The sequence below is a fragment of the Loxodonta africana genome, chromosome 18 (assembly GCF_030014295.1).
Source record: "Loxodonta africana isolate mLoxAfr1 chromosome 18, mLoxAfr1.hap2, whole genome shotgun sequence".
NCBI lineage: Eukaryota > Metazoa > Chordata > Mammalia > Proboscidea > Elephantidae > Loxodonta > Loxodonta africana.
In genome coordinates this window covers 26,216,921-26,234,658 of record NC_087359.1, presented here as the reverse complement: position 1 = coordinate 26,234,658, position 17,738 = coordinate 26,216,921, and the positions used below count along the sequence as shown (strand labels likewise).

The 17,738-nt window shown below is 52.5% G+C and overlaps 1 protein-coding gene across 3 annotated transcripts in view; it reads right to left on the bottom strand.

Annotated features, from left to right (window-relative positions):
- The window catches only part of CACNG5 (calcium voltage-gated channel auxiliary subunit gamma 5), a 49,595-nt gene extending 33,867 nt beyond the window's left edge, over positions 1–15,728 (bottom strand). For all 3 annotated transcript variants that reach the window (XM_023556977.2, XM_023556976.2, XM_003417296.4), the window contains exon 1: positions 15,620–15,728. The gene's annotated coding sequence lies outside the window, so the exon portion shown is untranslated. The remainder of the gene's footprint in view (positions 1–15,619) is intronic.
- Positions 15,729–17,738: the final 2,010 nt, after the last annotated feature.

Sequence of the window (17,738 nt, the reverse complement as noted above, 5' to 3'; positions counted from 1 at the left end):
GTTTGATAATTTCCGTGTTCTGTTGGATCACCTTTCTTTGGAATGGGCACAAATATAGATCTCTTCCAGTCGGTTGGCCGTAAAGATTACAGCCTAGGAAACCCTATGAAGCAATTCTACTCTGTCACATGGGGTCACCATGAGTTGAAAATCGACTCAATGGCACTTAGCAACATCATATACATACACACACATATATATATATAAATTTAAAAATTAACAAAAGATAAACTGTAATGAAGAAAAACCTGTATTTTATGCCCGAGCAACTTGCCATCAGAGAGGAGGCTGAGGTGAATGTTCTCCTTCTCCCCGATGGCTTTCCCTGCTTCTTCATGGGGCACCAGCCAGTCTGCCCCAGGCTCTTGCAATGTTCTATTTTTGTTTTCATTATTTAACCGTGTCCCATATACACTGAGTGCTCTGTTCCATAGCTTAATGGACAGCTAACCTCAGTCTGCAAATGTTTTGGTCATGTGAGGCTCCGCAGGCCATTAACAGGGTCCTCAGGCCCCCTCCCTGGTCAGTTCAGTCAAGGTATACCACAGCCCAGAGATCTGAGACAGGACAAGGCTGCCCAGGGGAGGCACAGGAAGGGCAAAGGCGGGTGCTGATGGCAGGAAGGGAGTGCTGGGGAGAGGTGCAGACCTGTGAGCAGTGGTGGCCTTCAGTCCTGCCCTCAGGAGCCCAGGGGCTCCTGCGGCTGGAGGCAGGCTGGCGGTTTTCTCACCTCTCCTGGCTTGTTTATGATTCACTGATCTGAGCACCAGGTCAGCCTGGCTTGGAGCTGTAGCAGGACCTGCTTCCAGGAGGAGTGGGGGTTTTCATCTATTTCCTTGCTTCTTTCTTGTTTAATTTCTAAACCTTCACAGTGATCCAGGCTGTACATTCCGATCATCTGATCCCACAAAGGCTACACAGGTAGGAGCCGGGAAAAGCACTGGGCTAAGTCAGTAGATCAGGGGACAGAAACCACAAGTCACAGACTGTTTGTTGATCAACTCACCAACCTTGACCCTTGGCATTAGCAACATTTTACCAAGTGCTTTCACAGGCTCGCGAGCTCATTTGATCTTTTATTCAGTCATAGGAAGATGGCATTATCCATCTTCCTATTATCTTTCCAGGTGAGAAAATAGAAGCTGAGAGAGCTGTCCTGCCCAAGGAGGCTAAGATGGAGCCTGAACCTGAACCTGAACGTGTACCTTCTCAGGTGCCGTCTTCTGCCTGTGTTCACCCCATGCACCCTGTGAAGAGGCAGGAGACAGGAGGAGAACAGAGCCCTGGGGCCACTCAACGAGGATGTCCAATCCCTAGGACATGGGGTCAACGGGTACCCTGAGCTGGGTGGCTCTCTCTCCTCACCCCCATGCTGGATCTGAATTCCTCTGGGTGGGAATAGGGGCTGGGGTGGGAAGGGGGGCTGCAGAGAGAGGGCTGCTGGTTGCTCCCTCACTGCCTCCCAGTGTGACCAATGCTGCTGTCCCTGGCTGCCCTTCCTTGGCTAACTCGATTTGCTCCAGCTTTCCCCCCCCTCCTCAGCCCCTCCCGTCCCCACTGCAGTTTCCCCGGGCCCCTCAGATGATGAGTGGCCCTCATTCTTCCCACAACAACACATTTGTCAGGAGGGAGACAGCTGTGCTGATCTGAAGGGGGGGAGCGGGAGCGGAGGAAATCAATAAGGAAGAATGATGTCTCTATATTGTGCCTCTCGTACTTTATTTCCCCCTGCAGAGGCAGGGCAGAAAAAAAAAAATTTTTGGCGATGGTTTTGATATAAATTGATGTTGAAGCTGGGTGAGCCCAGAGGTGCTCTCTTAATGGACAGGCAGTACCTGCCGGCACTGGGGTTGACGACAAGTTCTCGATCAACGTGCAAGAGCCGCACACATATCTGACTGAACGTCCTGCTCCTCTCTGCTCCTGGTGCTGGAGTCTACTCAGCAGGGTCTCAATACAGGTAATCATCTGGCTGTGGTGATGAAGGAGAAGGTTACAGGAGGTAATCAGGGCCACTCCCATAGGCTCAAATACATCTCCCCTGCTGAACCCACCTCAGGCTCAAAAGCCGTCAAAGCTGAGCTAAAATCCAAGTGGTGCAAATAGTATTATCAGCCAGTAACACTTTAGTCTAAGTTTGGTTACAGCCTTGTCTTCAATAGGGACAGTTATACTGCCTGTTTCAAGGGTTGTGATGACGAGTGAATGACATAATTTGTGTACAAAGCCGAGCCTACACCTGGCACTGTCACTGGCTGTTGTTAGGCCCTCCAGCTCCCCAACTGGTTTGGTCCACAAACATTTGTCAATTGTGTGCTCTTGCCTGGACATTTCAGTTAACCTCTCAGGCCCTCCATCTTCTCACCTGGGAACTTGAGATAAGACTTCCTTGCAGAGGTGCGAAGATGAGGACGTGTGGTCACATGTGTGGGGCATAGTGCCTGGCCCATGGCTGCTGCTCCCCTCTCAGGCTCCCAGAAACATCCCATGGGAGTGGGTGAGAGGAGGCTGGAGTCATGCCCTGCAGGAAGGGTTCAGAGAGGGCAGCACACAGAGCAGGTGCAGAGGACCAAGTGGGGTCTAAACCCACCACACACCTGCCACTGTGCTTGGAGTTGGGGACACAGAGGGGAGGATGCCAGGCCCAGCCCCTATCCTCGGACAACTCGAGTCCAGGGTTGCTGAAGCCCCCAGAGCAGAGGACGCTTGAGGAAACCTACCCACTCTAAGTTCAGACCCAGGGCTCCTTCCCAAGAAGTTATAAAAACCAAGCGTTCATCATTTAAATTCGTTCTGGGTTTGAGTCTGGGTTCCACCACTTACCAGCTGTGTGCCCTTGGGCAAGTCACTTAACCTCTCTGTGCCTTAGTTTCTGCATCTATAAAGCACATGGAGTTGTGTGAGGACTGAATGAGCAAAGGGATTAGTACTGTGTCTAGCACACAAGAAGCCCTTGAGTAGGGTTTGCTAGGGCAGCGATTATATTGTGGTTCTGCCAACACACACCTGTGGTGGGGCCATGATGGAGGGATGGGCACTAGACCTACTTCTGAGGATTTTTACATCTGGAGGCAGGTAGGATTCCTGCTAAGATGCTCTCATCTGTTGAAGCCAAAAGGGGCTTCGGTCACCCCACAGTAACTGAACCCACTCTGTCAGGGTTTTTCTTGGAACAAGGGCCCCCGATACTGACCTGGGACTCAGGCAGGTGAGGAAAGAACAAGAGTGGCATTGGGCCCCAGTCCAGCAGGTAGCTTAGGTCAGCTGAGCAGCTGGCTAAGGTGAGGAGGAGCATAAGGGAGGAACCCAGTTGTCTTAGTCCTCTAGGCTGCTATAGCAGAAATACCACAAGTGGGTGGTGCTAACAAAGAGAAATTAATTTTCTCACAGCCTAGGAGGCTAGAAGTCTGAATTCAGGGCACTGGCCCTAGGGGAGGGCTCTCTCTCTGTCTGCTCTGGGGGAAGATCCTTGTCCCTTTTCAGCCTCTGCTTCTTGGTTCCTTGGCAATCTTCATGTGGTGTGTGTCTCCCCCTCCTTTGTGCTTCCTTCTCTGTGTCTAATCTGCTCTTTTTATATCTCAAAAAGAGATTGACTTAAAACACACCCTACACTGAAATGACCTCATTAACATAACAAAGAAAGCCCATTCCCAAACACGATTATAACTGCAGATACAGGTGCTAGGATTTACAACACATATTTTTGAGGGGACACTGTTCAATCCACAACACCAGTGTTGGCGAATTCTTGCCCTGGCCAGGCATGCGTGGTTCTAGGTGCTTCTCTAAGCAACAACCTCAATTTGTCCTCACAATGACTCTGTGAGTGCCACCTTGCTGTTGGGTGCCCTCGAATCAATTTCAATTTATAGTGACCCCATGTGACAGAGCAGAACTCTGTGACTCCACGTGACAGAGCAGGACTTTCTAGGTTGTAATCTTTACGGGACCAGATCACTAGGTCTTTCTCCTGTGGAGCCACTGGCTGAGTTTGAACCATCGACTTTCAGTTAGCTGTTGAGTGCTTAACCATTTGTACCACCAGGGCTCCTTGAATGCGGTTTTCCTATTCCCCATTTCACAGCACTGGAAAAGTCACATCACTGGCCTGAGGTCACACGGGCTAGGAGAGGTGGGAGAGGGCTTTAAGCCTAGCTTCTGAGAGCACAGGGCTCACGGTCACCCCACATCACCACCAAGACAGGAGACACGTCCAGGACGGTCAGGCTGTGGGGTCTGGGTTATTGGAGTTAAGATCGAGGAAAAAGGTCAAGCCCACTGCTATGGGGCAGTAGCAAGGCCAAAGGGGGATCTCAGTGTACAAATGGAGTTGGAGGTGGGTGGGGAGAGTGATCAAGCTGTCCTGACACAGGAGGTAAGAAAGAAGAACATTTTCCATGCGCAGAGTGAGTCCCTCACCTTCTCCAGGAGCCAACACCCCCTCAAGGTTGTTGCTGGGTGTGGGGGCTCCTGACCATATCACACACTCCAAGACCGCACAGCCCACTCCTGGCAGTGGCCTGTCATAAGGACTCACCTTCTGCAGAACAAGGTGAGGCTGAGCCCAGGCATCTTTGCCTCTGGGATGCAGAGGTGCCTGTGAAGGTCACCCACCAGGGAACAGCACCCATTTCAGGGCAAGTGAGATTTATGCAAGAAGTCACCTGCCTCTGAGGCTTCTGGCTGGGGGTGGGGCTGTGTCTGAATGTGTGACCCCATGGGGAAGGTGCTGTTTTTTGACACAGAAACTCTTTCTGCCCCCTGAGTGCCATGGTGGTCCTCCCAGCTGTGTGCTCAGTGGGGCCTCTGTTTAGAGAGGAAACCATGACAGGCAGGGGGAGCCAGGTGTGGAGTCAGGAGCCCGGAGCAGAGAGACAGTCCTGTGAACCCATGAGCACTGGAGAGAACAGGCTGGTGGTGGAGTGTGCAGAGCCCCTGAGCTCAAATAAGGCTTGCCACAGCCAGCTATGTGGCCTTGGACTAGTTTCTTAACTGCTCTGAGCCTCCATGTGCTCATCTGTGAGACATGAGTAACCATGATATTTCATAAGGTTGTTGAGAAAATAACAAGTGTTGGCGAGGATGTGGAGAAACTGGAGCCCTCATACATTGCTGGTGGGAACGTAAAATGCTGCAGCTGCTGGGGAAAATAGTTTGGTGTCTCCTCAATAAGTTTAACATAAAATTATCATATAACCCAGCAATTCCACTCCTAGTATATACCCCAAAGAAGTGAAAACAGGCTTTTAAACAAAACTTTGAACATGAATGTTCATAACAGCACTATTCAAAATTGCCAAAAGGTGGAAACAACTCAAATGTCCATCAACTGATGAGTGGATAAACAAAATGTGGTATAGCCATACAATGGAATATTATTCAGACATAAAAAGGAACAAAGTACCGATTCATACTACAATATGAATGAGCCCAGAAAACATGATGAGTGAAGGAAGTCAGACACAAAAGGTTACATATTGTAGGATTGCATTTATATAAAATACCCCAGAATAGCCAAATCCACAGGGACAGAGAGCAGACTGGTGGTGTCCAGGGACTGGGGGGCAGAAGGTATGGGGAGTGACTGCTTAATGTGTATGGGGTTTCCTTTTGGGATGATGAAAATGTTCTGGACCTCGAAAGAGGTGGTGGTTGGACAACATTTGAATATGCTAAATGCCACCGAATTGTACTTTGAAGTGGTAAATTTTATGCTATGCGTATTTTACTACAATAAAAAACCCTGAGGATTTCATCTATTTATGCCAAAGGATATGATTTGCCACAAATTAAGGAGCATATACTAAAAGTGTGTACATAAACACAATTATGTAGGAGAGGGAGCGCTTGTTGGGAGGATTAAACCCATTACCATCAAGTCGATTCCGACTCGTAGCGACCCTATAGGACAGAATAGAATTGCCCCACGGGGTTCCCAAGGCTGTAATCTTTACAGAAGCAGACTGCCACATCTTTCTCCGGTAGAGCTTCTTTCTGTTAGCAGCCCAGTACTTAACCACTGTGCCACCAGGGCTCCTTCTTGGAAGGATTAGAGGAGACTAAGCACTGGTTGGAACCCTGGTGGCGCAGTGGTTAAGAGCTCAGCTGCTAACCAAAAGGTGGGCAGTTTGAATCCTTCAGCCCCTCCTTGGAGACCCTATGGGGCAGGTCTACGCTATTCTATAGGGTCACTATGAGTTGGAATCACTTCCATGGCAACGGGCTAAGTGCTGGCTAAGTGTTTGGTTGGTAATCGAAAGGTCAGTGGTTCAAACCCACCAGCCACTCCGTGGGAGAAAGATTTCGGCAGTCTGCTTCTGTAAAGATTACAGCCTTAGAAACCCTATGGGGCAGTTCTACTCTGTCCTGTAGGGTTGCTATGAGTCAGAATCGGCTCTACAGCAGCGGGGTTGGGTTAAGCCTAGATCTGCTGGAGCAAAGATTAAGTGCTTGGATGCTAACTGAAAGACTGGGGGTTCAAACCCACCCAGTGGCTCTGCTGAAGAAACACCTGGTGGATCTGCTCCCCCAAAGATTACAGCCTAGAAAACCCTATGGGACAGCTCTACTCTGTCACATGGGGTTGCTATGAGTCGAAATCGACTCCTCAGCCCCGGATAACGACAAAGCACAGATCTGCTGCCTGAAGACCCCAGGACCCCCAAGTGCCTGGACACCTCCCCCCTCCCCCAGGCTCTCTCGTCTGAGTCAGGGTCTTCCTTCTTGCCCATCTGTGTCCCCCACCCCACGCCAAGCTGCCAAGCTGCAGAGCAAATTCCTGCCATGCTGTTGCTGTTTTGCCGGAGAGCCCCCCACTGGGAGAGCGGTTCCAACACTGGTTTATTCCAGTGGTTCCTGCCTCCCCCACCAGCCCAGGCTGACAGCTGGCTCCCTTCCAGGCAAAAGCAGAGGCTCCACCTGACCTCAGCCCCCTGTGCACTGCCTGGTTTCTGCCCTCCGGCTTGTGTCTGAGTTGATGACAGGCTCTTGCCCTCCGTGAAGGGCTCAAGGAAGCCCAGGCTCCGAAGCAGGAACGCCCACAGTGCCCACAGCGCTGGGATCCAGCCAGCGGCTTGAACACCGAGCAGAAGTTTGTCCGCAGTTACACCAGCTCTTCCTCCTGCTAACTTCTTTTTCCTGCCAATTCCTATTCTCCTCTCTGGAATTACCCACAATGGATCTCACTTCCCAAGCGTTCTGCAATAAGCAGGAATTACTTCAATCACCAGAAAATAACAATAAACACCAAGAGCCATTCAAAAAACAAGTCACCCTCCTTCCAAAATGTTGCTCTTTTCTGTCCTTTTTCCCCTCCACGCGTTTCTTCCTCTTGTCTCATGCCTTCACTTCCTTGGGGGCTGGGGCTTCAGAGTGGCACACTGAAACCTCGCCCCTTTGAGCATCAGAGAGACTTAGGTTTGAATCCCTGCTTTGACACTTATCAACCAGGTGATTTTAGGCAAGTCTCCGAGCCTCAGTTTCTTCATCTGTAAAACGGGGATGATAATTCCCGCTGCCAAGGGCTGTTTGCGGGGATTAAATTAAAAAGTGCAATGAGTGCCTGGTACAAAGATGCTCCAGATGCAGCGGGAAGTATTACCGGCCACCATCTTCTGGAAATGCCTCAACTTACCAGCCTCTTTCCATTTACCTGGCGGGTAGGACTCCAGACAGTACTTCCCAGAGTTACTCTGCCCACTGTTAAGTCTTCTGCCCGCCCCCCCCCACCCTGTTTGCCCTGCCCCAGGCCTTTCTCCAAGAACTGCCCTCTTGGCCCCAGGCATAGTCACGGCCCCCTGGCCCCAGCTGATTTGTTCCAAGGTAGACACCCTGGCCTAAGGTGGCCCAACCAGATTCCCTCCCCATGAGGACAGCTCAGTCTTCCAGACTGGCTGCCCTGGGCTGTCATTGCCCATGATCCGCAGAGGGAAGGAATGGATGGGGCGGCCAGGGGTTGGAGTAGGTGGCGGTGGAGTGGAGGTTGGGGTAGGGTGGGTAGGGTGGGAGAGGGGTGGAATGGGGTTAGAGAGCTTCAAGGGCTGCAGGCCTTGACATCTCTCGTGTTCCTGATTCCAGGTTCTCATGAATCCGACTGACCGCAGGCCTGGGCTCCACCACATGCTTGAGGCCTCTTATCAGCTCTCCCATTTTGCCTGAGCTACTGCGAGTGGAAGGAGCTCACAGGCTTTGGTCCAGAGGGACTTGGTTTCAATTCTCAGCTCTCCCAGCTATCAGCTGGGTGACCTTGGGCTTCTCATCTGCCAAGCTTCCTTTAGTCTCAACAACAATAACAAACCCTCTCAACAATCCTATTATTATTATCTCCATTTTCCCAATGAGGAAATCTGAGAGCAAGCAAGCAAGTAACTTGGTCAAGGTCCCTTGGAAGTTAGTGGCTGCTGTTATGTTGTTAGCCACTGTTGAGTGGAACCTCAACTCATGGCGACCCCACGCAACGACAGAACAAAACGCTGCCCAATTCTATGTCGCCCCCATGATCAGTTGGGGATCAGACTATTGTGATCCATAAGATTTTCATTGGCTGATTTTCCGAAGTATTTCAGGCCTTTCTTCCTAGTCTGCCTTGGTCTAGAAGCTCTGCTGAAACCTGTTCAACATCATGACACCACCACAAGCCACCACTGACAGATGGGTCATGGCTGCGCATGAAGTACATTGGCTGGAATTGAACCTGGGTCTCCCGCATGGAAGGTGAGAATGTTGCCAGAGTCAGTGAGTGTTAGAGGCCAGATATAAACATTCTAAGCATGGGCCCTAGGAGTAACCTCCTCCTGCCACCCTAACCTGAATCTTTGTTGTATTTTATAGGCACCCTCTGTAGACCAAGAGCTTAACCCACCAGGTAATGACTCGAGTGGGGACCTGGGTGCTGAGGAAGCCCGGGTGGGTGTGGGGGAGTTGCGGGCCCCTCAATCCACCCAGTGGAAGTGGCTCCCTTTTCTGGATGTTGCTTCTTGAATAATTAAATAGCCTTTGATTTCTCTGTATCCCCTCCACAGCTTGGTCTGCTCTTCAGTGTCTTGTGTCCAGATTTACTTTCAAAGAATCATGATACCATTGAGCTCCAGAGCTGGAGGGACTTCTTCAGCAGTTATGGATTGGAGGCTATTTTAGGGAGGGGCTGCTTTACTCCCTAAAGTATACCCGGCCCTTGGTACCCAGTAGGTGTTCTGAAAATATGAGTGGAGAAAATGAACCCTCTCTCCCACCCCATTATTTTTCAGAGAGGAGAGGAGTGGGGACCTGCCTAATGCCATATAATAAGAGTGCCTGGGCCTCCAACCCTTGTCTCCTGATGCCTCATCCCTAAGCCAGGCTCCTCCTGCTGTAGCCCCTGGGAAGATTCATGAGCAGGAAAAGCCACCGCTGTTTTCCACAGCCATCCTTGCCTAGGGCAGCTGGGAGACAGCTGGGCATGGTGTGGACAGGGCCACCCAACTGTCGGGCGTCATCTTCAGATGAGTTAAAGGAGCAAAGATTCCAGGAGAGGAGGTGGGAGGTGTTCTGGACAGCGGTTGCCCAGCAAGGTCAGAGGGCCGTGGACATCCCTAACCCCAGACACCACAGACCATGGAGGACAGAGGAACGCTCTAAGAGCCATCTCCCCAGGGATCAGGGCAAGTGCACACACACACACACACTGTGGGCCGATACGCACGCCTTCTGAGATGCACCGGGTGCCCTCTTGAGCACACACCAGCAAGCCCCTCGTACCCAACGGCCCACAGACTTCTTTCCTGGGGTTTCCCATCACCAGGGAGCACCCCAAACTTGGGTGGAGCAAGAGGGTCAGACAGCAACAGTTAACAAGAGGTCGCCTATGGATACCATCAGCTGCTTCTCTTTTCTACACCCTCTTTTGGGTTTTTTTTTTTTTTTTTTTTTAACCCACATTCCCATTTAGGAGCCTACTTCTGACATGTGCCACTTGGACAATGTGCATCATCCAGATGGGTTACTGAGATTTTCTAAGTTAGAGCCTTAGGAATCCTGGGGTCACAGTCTCAGTAACAGGGCCTTGTCAGCTGCCCAGGGCTCCGCTTGACCACATATCTGTAACTTCAGTTCAGGTTTCGCTCCCAGGAGAAGCCAGGCCAGCAGCATTAGGTGACACCCAGCAGCCCAGCCTTGAAGGCCCAGGGAGGCGCTGACTCCTCCTCCTCTTCAGCTCTCGGATGAGGGAGCAGTTCACTTCCCCAGATGTCCTGAGATACTGGCCTTGACCCCACCAGATGGAGTTGCTGCAGCTCAGTGAGTAGAAACGCAAGCCCAGAACAAGAGCCCGTGGCTGGGGGAAATCAAAGGGACGCCTGCCCTCTGGCTTCCTGCTGGCACAAGTGTACAAAGGCAGGAGGCAGGAGGGCAGCACGAGAGACAAGCCAGGGAGCTGTTATCGATCACAGAGCACTAGGAATTATAGCATCAAACCAAAAAACCAAAACCATTGCCATCGAGTTGATTCTGACTCATAGCAACCCTATAGGACAGAGTAGAACTGCCCTGTAGGGTTTCTAAGGATCGGCTGGTGGATTCAAACTGCCAACATTTTGGTTAGCGGTGGAGCTCTTAACCACTGCGCCACCAGCATCAGTCCTTATAGAATCCCTGCAATGTAGTTATCTCCATTCCCTGGAAACACAGGCTTGGAGAGATCTTGTGATTTGTCCGAGGCCACACAGCTATTAAATGACTGAGCTGGGATTTGAACTCAGTTCTGAGTGGCTTCAAAATTCACATTTTATTTTAAGGTATTAGAGCATGGGCTCTGAAGTTCATGGCCCAAATGCACCACCACTGGACAAGTTACTTAACCATTCTGGGCTTTGCTTTTCTTATATGAAAAAGAAGTAAGGCAATAATACCTACATGGTAGGACTACTGCGAAGGTTAAATAAGGTCATGCACCTTAGACACGTGGGGCAGTGTGTGCACCTACCAGGTACGGAGCACTCACTGGCTCTCCCTTTTACCCTTCGTATCTGGGCCCACCCAAACCCATGTCCTCTGCTCTCCCCCTGCCCATTCTGCCCTGGCCACGGGGACCCCCTGCTGTTCCCTAGCCTTCTCTTCCCCTAGCTCTCTGCATGTCTTGCTTCCTCCCTCCCTCTTGGCCTCTGCTCAAATGTCACCTGCTCAGTGAGGCTTTGTCTTCCTCTCCAGCATTTTCCACCATGCAACCTACCACAGATTTTACTTCATTAGCATATTTATTGTTTGTCTCCTTTAGAATGTTTGCTCCTAAGGGAACAGGAACTGATTTTGTCCATTTTGTGTATATTCCTAGTGGTTCTCAACGGGGCAGTGCAGTGGGGGGCGGGGTGTGGTTTTGCTACCCAGGGGATTTCTGGCAGTGTCTGAAGACATTTTCCGTTGTCACAACTGGGGGGTGGGGAGTGTTACTGGCATCCAGGGATGCTGCTGAACGTCCTGCAATGCACAGGTTGTTGTTGTTCATTGCCATTGAGTTGATTCTGACTCATGATGACCCCATGTGTGCAGGGTAGAACGGCTCCATAGAGTTTTCAAGGCTGTGACCTTTCAGAAGCAGGTTGCCAGCCCTGTCTTCCAAGGCACCTCTGGGTGGGTGTGAACCGCCTACCTTTCAGTTAGTAGTTCAACGCTTAACGATTTGTGCCCCCAGGGCCTTCCTCAATGCATGGGGTAGCTCAACAAAGAATGATCCAGCTCAAATGCCAATAGTGCTGCAGTTGTATCCCAATTACTTAGGACAGTAGCTGCACACAGTAGGTGCCCATTAAATGTTTGTTATAGAATGAATGAAGAATTGCTATCATCAATGTCATCATTATCATTTAAGAACAGATATGGTTGAGAATAATCCCTAAGAATAGTCATCACTTGGGAGCTCACAGCCAAAAGGTCATACTGGTAACCTGTGACTTCTTTCCCCTGGTCCAAGACACTTGGGACAGTGTTGACCTAGCAGGTAACGAGCACTCACTGGCTCATGGCTGGTCCATCATGACCAGGACCAGTGGATGTTGTCAGGCCTGATGAGGATCTGAGTGATGCTCAGCCTGCCCCTTTCCCAACACTCAACCCCTGTGCTGCCTGGGCAGGGAACTAACTTGTCACCTCCTACACCCACCTTCACACTTGACCCCCTCAACTGAAAAACTTAGGCCCAGGTGCCCAGCTGAGCAAGGAACCACCTCCCCAAGCCTATTAGGATGATCCAGTCCAAACCTGCACCCCCAGGTTTCTTGAAGCCCAGGAGAATCGTGGGTCTGAGTAAAGTGGGCTGCTTTTGCTCCTTCTGAGAAAGGGCAATCAGAGAGACATGGCAATGTTCGAGGAAGCACAGGTGTAGAGCCTGTCCTCACCCAGCACAGCCCAGCAGGAGATATTTCATTATTTTACTGACCTAACAAATGATCAGTGACAGTTTTAAACAGCCAGTGGGACCAGCCAGGCACAGCATGTGCAAAGTGCACCGCCCACGGAAGAGAAAAGGCTTGTGGCCATGTTCTAAAAGGAAAACAGCGCTGAAGAAAAGGAAGGATGCTTTTGCTAAAGCCCCACCCTCAGCTACCTCGACAGGACTGGAAGCTTCTATCTAACACCTGCTCTCTCAGCAGACCGCCCACTTCACATACCACTGAGAATTTCCGCTTGAGGTTGACAACTTTCTGGGCCTGCACCTGCCCCCACCCCACATCCCGAAGCCTATCCCTCTCCCCGGGGCCTCCCTGGGCTCAGCAGCTGGGCCCTTCTCTGTAGGACTGTGAGGCTGGCAAGTACAATCTTCTACCTCCCGCCCCCCACCTCCCCCCAGCCTTCTCTTTTCCCCCAGCCTTCTCTTTCCTCTGTTGTTATGCCCTCTCACACTCTCCTCACATGCCCTGAAAACTGCTAAACAAGTTATCAATGCTGAGATTCAGTAGCTGACATAGCTGGGTACAAGGCAGTAAGCCAAAGGAATGGCTCTCTAATGGTGGAGTATTAGGTTTGGGAAGATGGAATGCTGTTTGGAGGGCAGGGGCTTTCCTGGTGCCCTAAAGTCACATGTAGCCACCCCTGATTCTGCCAGGGAGTAAGGCAGAGAGAGCCCAGAGCCCAGGATGAAATGAAAGATCAGACACGTGCCTGGTGACCACCCAGGAATAGAGCCAGGAGGTAGTGTGAGGTAGGCCCAGGACACTGATGGCCAGAAACCTGGGGCAGAAGCACTAGTTCCCCCAAAGGTGGGGTTTGGTTGAGACTGGGTTCCAACTTTCTCATTCTCACTTTTTGGGAATCCGAGCTCAACCGTGATACAAACATTCACACCACTCCCCCAGCTCTGAGGATGGTAGAGGAACACGCAGCTGTACGCTCAGCCCCTCAAGTCCGGTGTCTGAGAGAGTCAGACTCGGGGGTGGAGGAAGCAGAGGCTAAGACAACCAGCCAAGGACGCCTCCAACAGACATTTGTGACCTCACTCTCCTCCAACAACAACCATGCCGGCCCCACTTTACAGATGTGAAAGCTGAGCCTCTCAGAGAGCTTCTATGACTTGCCACATAGCCAGCAACCCAGTTGGGGTTGGAACCCATGGTTCCCACCACACCAGAAGGCCCACCTTCCCCCACCCAGCCACAGCTTATTTCCAGATTCTGGAGACCAAGCTCTGACCTCATTATTATCTGGTTTCCAAGTCCCAGGACCCCAGCTCAGAAATCTGGGAATTAACAGAATTCTCACAAGCTCGCTGATGGCTGGGGGGCCCATGGGTGCAGCCCACCAGGATACTGGGGCTTTCAGACCATGAACAGCCCCATGGTGGGGCCGCTTCTCTGTCTACTGTCAAACTGGGCAGTGTGGACAGGGCAGCCCTCGCTCCACCAGGTCCCTCAGGGTGTCCACTGCCTTCCATGTGACAAGGGATGGGGTAGGGACGTCTCAGACACAGGCTCAAATGGGGGCCCTGAGACCCTGGGCGGTACAAATGGTTAACACTCGGATGTTAATTGAAAGGTTGCAGGTTCAAGTCCACACAGAGGCACCTTGGAAGAAAGACCTGGCAATCTCCTTCCCAAAAATCAGCCATTGAAAACCCTATAGAACACAGTTCTACTCTGACACACATGGGGTCACCATGAGTCAGAATCACCTCAGTGGCAACTGGTTTGGGTTGGGGACTTGGCCCTGGAGATGGGACGTCCCCAGCTACCTCCAGCGGCCTGGTTAGCAGAGAAGACAGGCAGAGCTGGGGCTTCTCAGGCAGGCAGGAGACTTCGGGCTGAGGGCTGGCTGCAGTGTCAGCAAAGAGGTGCAATCAGTTGTCACCAAGATGCCTGTGGTCCTCGGATGTCCTGAGACCAGACATCAGGTCCAGGCCAAAGTCCCCCTCCCTTCCCAGGGCAATCCTGACCGTTAATCCATCAAGTCCCTGCTGTGTGGAGATTTGAAAATGGGACCTGAGGTGGTGAGTCGGGCAGGCCCCATCTTGTGTTCCCTAGTGACAGCTGGGGTGTGACGTCTGTCGGACTGAAATGGGCTCCCCCTTGGGGACTCTGTCCTGGGTCTGGGTCCCATCTGGTCACTGATAAGGCTGTGAGAAGTGGGTAAATCCCTTTCCCCTCTGAACAAGAGCTTTCTCCACCATAAAAAGGGATATTCAAGTGCCTGGCAGGTGCTGGGGGTCAGGCGGGAGCATCATCCGGTCAGCGCTGGGGGCCAGGGGGCTGGGGGCTGGGGCGCGTCAAAGTAAAAGGCTTTTCCTCAGAATATGCGCCTTTTCCCTCAGAACATGGCCTTTCTGGCCTTTTTCCCTCCCCAGTCAGGCTCAGGAAATTCTCTCAAGTCTCTTTCCGCCCAGGAAGTGACAATTTGACTTCACTTTGAAATGTTTAACACGCTGCATCTCCATCAGTTGTCAAATTAGGGTAAGGGCAAAGAGACAGAGTTCAGTAATTAAAGTGGGAGGGGCTCTGGAGTGGCTGGTGTGTGCCTGGGGGTTCATGCCTCACACCGCACCCCACCCCTACCCCGTGCCCACCTCTGCTCCGTGGCTCAGCGGCGCTGACACCGCCCCTACCCGCCCGGACCCGGGCACCTCGCCGTCCCCGCGGCCACGCAGAGGGGTCCCGGGGCAGCGGCTGCCAGGGACTCGCGGGCTGGCGGACCCGCTGAGGCAGGGAAGCCGCTCTGTGGCTGAGATAGCGGGGAGTTCGCCCGCATAGACAGCCTGCCCAGCCAGGGCATTCGGCCCTCCACAGGTGGTGGGGGCTTCCCCCTGGATTATCCGGATAATTTCTGCCAGCCCCACTCAAGTCTGTGCGGGAAAGTCTGCCCCCAGCTTGGGGGCGGGCAACAAGAACTGACCAGCAGCTTCGGGCAGAGGGGGCGTCGTCACCTCCCACGGCACCCCCACCGCGACACACAGACACACAGACACACAGACACACACACGCCCGCCCGCACCCCCACCACCCCTTCGTCCGCCCGCCGGACCGGGCTGCTCGCCGCAGGGGCTCTGCCGCCCCGCCCCAGCCTCGCGGTAATGGGGGGCCGCCCGGAGCAGCAGCCGAGGACCCCGGCGGGAGACCCCCGGAGCCCCTCGGGAGCCGGTCTCTCGGGTCTTCGCGGCTCTTACCTCGCTGGAGCGACCGCGGCCCCGGCCCTGGCCGACTGTCCCTCGGCGCTCGGCGAGCGGGGCAGGAGGTACCGCACGAGGCTGCCCGGGCCGTGGCCCGCCGTGTCCGGTCCGGCCCGCAGCTCCGCGCCCCTGACCGTGGCCGCAGCCGCCGCAGCCCGCGCCCGGACCCGCGGAGGGGGGGGCCTCAGGGGGCGGGGCCGGGCCGGGGCGGGGCCTCCCCATCCCCGCCCGGCGAGCTGGGGCGGGCTTTGGGACCCGGGGGGTGCTGGGTCCCCAGCTGGGAGGGTGAGACGAGCCCCTCTTGGGGGGCTGCACCCGTGCGGAGCGTGGTGGGGCAGAGGTGGGGACTGGGGTGGGGAAGGGAAAAGCTTTCGGAGGCTGCAGAGGGCTTGGCCGAGATCCCTGGCCTTGAATCTGTCTCCAAATTCCTGCTGCTGCTGCTTCTTAATAACCACACGATATCAGCTAATATTTATTGAGCACTAACTGTGTGTTAAGCGGTGTTCAACGAGTGTTGCATATATTTAGTCATTTAATCTCACAACTCCATTTTACAGATGAGAAAACTGAGGCACAGAGACATGGCTGACGCGATGTGCCTGAGGACACACAGCAGGGAAATGGCAGAGCCAGGTCTGTCTGACCCCTGGATCTGTGCTTTTAGGGCCCCAAATGCATTTTTTTTTTCTTTTTTATTGTTTTCCCCTGTGGGGCGTTCCTTAAACAAAAATTTCCCCCTCTAAGCTATAAAATAGAAATAAATGTACCACAAATAGTAGCTTAACTGTCTCCTTTTCTAGGCCCTGAACCCAGTAGGTGATCAATAAATATTTGTTAGTCGATGACATATTTGAAAACTGCAGCTGGAGCCAAGGGGGTCTGTCTGGCCAGGCTAGATGGTGGGACCCAAAGATGAACACTTTTTGGCCTGAACATCTGCCCATCTTCATTTCTGTAATGGCAGCCGGACCCATACACTTGTCCAGCTTGCTTGTGTGGCTTGTTCATGGAGCATCGGCTTTTACTGTCTGCTAGAAGTGGGAAGAGCCCCGTGAGGGGGAACCTCCAGGACGTAAACTCCACAAGCCGAGCCTGGGGAGCCTCCGCCAGAGGGTGTGTAAACCCCTACAGAACATGGAGTGGTTAAAGAGACAGAGCGTGCCTGCGTTTGGGAATGAAAGGAGGCTGCCAAATAATGAGATCAGCCGGGAACATATTTACTGAAAACTGCAAAGCAGAAACCTCAACAGAAGCCCCTAATTGCTAAAGTCTCCTGACCTGGGACCTCATGGGAGGACGTTGTCACATGTGAATGGGGCCATATGGAGTTGGGACAACTGAAGGTTTTTTGAAAGTATGCACCAGGTTTCTATTCACAGCTTTTTAGGCCTAGAAATGCCCCAGCTTTTTCTGCTTCACCCCAGGAGTGTTCCTCTCCACCCGTCCACTCCCTAGAATTCCTTGGTGGGGAGGCCCCTTACTCCACTGACAGGTGCCCACGTCTCTCAAACTGTCAGCCCCCATCATCTCCAAACTCTTCCAGATATGCTAGTTTCTTCTGCTTGGCTTGCTCTTATCTCCACTTGGAAGGCTCCTATTCATCCTTCAAGATCCTACTCAAATGGCCCCCTGTGACCCAAGAATTAATTTCTCCCTTCCTCCTCTGGGCCCAGGAGCCCCTCGTTCAATTCTCCCTGATAGGGTAATTGTGAGTTTACTGTCTCTCTCTCCTACTCTCTCTGCTGTGAGGTCCTAAAAGACAAAAGGCCCAGCACACAGTAGGTAGACAGGTAATACCTGCTGGATGAATGGTTGCATGTATGCATGAATGAATGAAAGCAGGATGCATTCCCCAAGACTAAAGCTGTAAGGGGAAAACCACTAAACAAAACCATGGTGGAGCTGGATTACTGACACAAGAAGATGACAAGTGGGCACAGTAGCCGGGGCAGGTGCTTTTCCCAAGGTCTGCAATTAATACTCCTAGCGAAGGCCAGAGAGGTTGGCCTGGGACCCATGTCCTACAGGGTCAGCTCTGCTGGCCAGCAGCCATGTCCTCAGGCAACTGAAGAGAGAGTGTGGAGAGGGAGGAAGGAAGAGGAAGGGGAGAAGCAGG